We start from the raw sequence: 2,500 nt of genomic DNA on the forward strand, positions 1-2,500 counted from the left end.
CGATTGAATGATTTAGTGAGGTCTTCGGACTGGTACGCGGCATTGACTCTGTCGTTGCCGATGCTACCGGAAAGATGACCAAACTTGATCATTTAGAGGAAGTAAAAGTCGTAACAAGGTTTCCGTAGGTGAACCTGCGGAAGGATCATTACCGACTAGACTGCATGTCTTTCGATGTGCGTGTCGTGTCGCGCAACACGCTACCTGTACGGCTCGCAGTAGCCGTGCGCCGCGTGCGGAACCACGCGTGCTTCTCAAAACTAACGCCAATGTTGTGTGGTACGAGCGCTGAAGCGCTGGAGCGGCTGGCCTGCGGCACCTGGCGCCTGGCGCCGGTTTTGAATGACTTTCGCCCGACTGCCTGTCCGCTCCGGTGTGGAGCCGTACGACGCCCATCGGCCGTGAGGCCGTTGGACACAGAACGCTTGAACAGGGGCCGCCACACGCCTACGTCCCGCCTATGCAACTGTCTTGAAAGAGACAGTGTAAACTAAGAAAAGATCACCCAGGACGGTGGATCACTCGGCTCGTGGGTCGATGAAGAACGCAGCAAATTGCGCGTCGACATGTGAACTGCAGGACACATGAACATCGACGTTTCGAACGCACATTGCGGTCCATGGATTCCGTTCCCGGGCCACGTCTGGCTGAGGGTCGGCTACGTATACTGAAGCGCGCGGCGTTTGCCCCGCTTCGCAGACCTGGGAGCGTCGCGGCCGCCTGTGGGGCCGGCCGCGCCTCCTTAAACGTGCGATGCGCGCCCGTCGCCTGGCGGTTCGCATACCGGTACTTACTCGGTAGCGTGCACAGCCGGCTGGCGGTGTGGCGTGCGACACCTCGTACAACGACCTCAGAGCAGGCGAGACTACCCGCTGAATTTAAGCATATTACTAAGCGGAGGAAAAGAAACTAACAAGGATTCCCCCAGTAGCGGCGAGCGAACAGGGAAGAGTCCAGCACCGAACCCCGCAGGCTGCCGCCTGTCGTGGCATGTGGTGTTTGGGAGGGTCCACTACCCCGACGCCTCGCGCCGAGCCCAAGTCCAACTTGAATGAGGCCACGGCCCGTAGAGGGTGCCAGGCCCGTAGCGGCCGGTGCGAGCGTCGGCGGGACCTCTCCTTCGAGTCGGGTTGCTTGAGAGTGCAGCTCCAAGTGGGTGGTAAACTCCATCTGAGACTAAATATGACCACGAGACCGATAGCGAACAAGTACCGTGAGGGAAAGTTGAAAAGAACTTTGAAGAGAGAGTTCAAAAGTACGTGAAACCGTTCTGGGGTAAAACGTGAGAAGTCCGAAAGGTCGAACGGGTGAGATTCACGCCCATCCGGCCACTGGCCTCCGCCCTCGGCAGATGGGGCCGGCCGCCCGCGCGGAGCAATCCGCGGCGGGGTCGTGTCCGGTTGCCTTTCCACTCGCCGCGGGGTGGGGCCGTTCCGGTGTGCGGTGGGCCGCACTTCTCCCCTAGTAGGACGTCGCGACCCGCTGGGTGCCGGCCTACGGCCCGGGTGCGCAGCCTGTCCTTCCGCGGGCCTCGGTTCGCGTCTGTTGGGCAGAGCCCCGGTGTCCTGGCTGGCTGCCCGGCGGTATATCTGGAGGAGTCGATTCGCCCCTTTGGGCGCTCGGGCTCCCGGCAAGCGCGCGCGGTTCTTCCCGGATGACGGACCTACCTGGCCCGGCCCCGGACCCGCGCCGCTGTTGGCTCGGGATGCTCTCGGGCGGAATAATCGCTCCCGTCAGCGGCGCTTCAGCTTTGGACAATTTCACGACCCGTCTTGAAACACGGACCAAGGAGTCTAACATGTGCGCGAGTCATTGGGCTGTACGAAACCTAAAGGCGTAATGAAAGTGAAGGTCTCGCCTTGCGCGGGCCGAGGGAGGATGGGGCTTCCCCGCCCTTCACGGGGCGGCGGCCTCCGCACTCCCGGGGCGTCTCGTCCTCATTGCGAGGTGAGGCGCACCTAGAGCGTACACGTTGGGACCCGAAAGATGGTGAACTATGCCTGGCCAGGACGAAGTCAGGGGAAACCCTGATGGAGGTCCGTAGCGATTCTGACGTGCAAATCGATCGTCGGAGCTGGGTATAGGGGCGAAAGACTAATCGAACCATCTAGTAGCTGGTTCCCTCCGAAGTTTCCCTCAGGATAGCTGGTGCTCGTACGAGTCTCATCCGGTAAAGCGAATGATTAGAGGCCTTGGGGCCGAAACGACCTCAACCTATTCTCAAACTTTAAATGGGTGAGATCTCCGGCTTGCTTGATATGCTGAAGCCGCGAGCAAACGACTCGGATCGGAGTGCCAAGTGGGCACTTTTGGTAAGCAGAACTGGCGCTGTGGGATGAACCAAACGCCGAGTTAAGGCGCCCGAATCGACGCTCATGGGGAAACCATGAAAGGCGTTGGTTGCTTAAGACAGCAGGACGGTGGCCATGGAAGTCGGAATCCGCTAAGGAGTGTGTAACAACTCACCTGCCGAAGCAACTAGCCCTGAAAATGGATGGCG

The 2,500-nt window shown here is 60.1% G+C and overlaps 2 non-coding genes across 2 annotated transcripts in view; both read left to right on the forward strand.

Moving 5' to 3' along the window:
• The first annotated feature begins 502 nt into the window (after positions 1–502).
• Positions 503–657, forward strand: LOC124586584. The gene has a single exon (XR_006975178.1). It is a non-coding gene; the product is annotated as a 5.8S ribosomal RNA (ribosomal RNA).
• A 188-nt stretch (positions 658–845) lies between these two features.
• LOC124586601 overlaps positions 846–2,500 on the forward strand; it is a 4,226-nt gene continuing 2,571 nt past the window's right edge. The window contains exon 1 of the ribosomal RNA XR_006975193.1: positions 846–2,500. This exon is cut by the window's right edge and continues 2,571 nt beyond it. This is a non-coding gene — a ribosomal RNA (large subunit ribosomal RNA).

The sequence above is a fragment of the Schistocerca americana genome, unplaced genomic scaffold, assembly GCF_021461395.2.
Source record: "Schistocerca americana isolate TAMUIC-IGC-003095 unplaced genomic scaffold, iqSchAmer2.1 HiC_scaffold_561, whole genome shotgun sequence".
Lineage (NCBI taxonomy): Eukaryota > Metazoa > Arthropoda > Insecta > Orthoptera > Acrididae > Schistocerca > Schistocerca americana.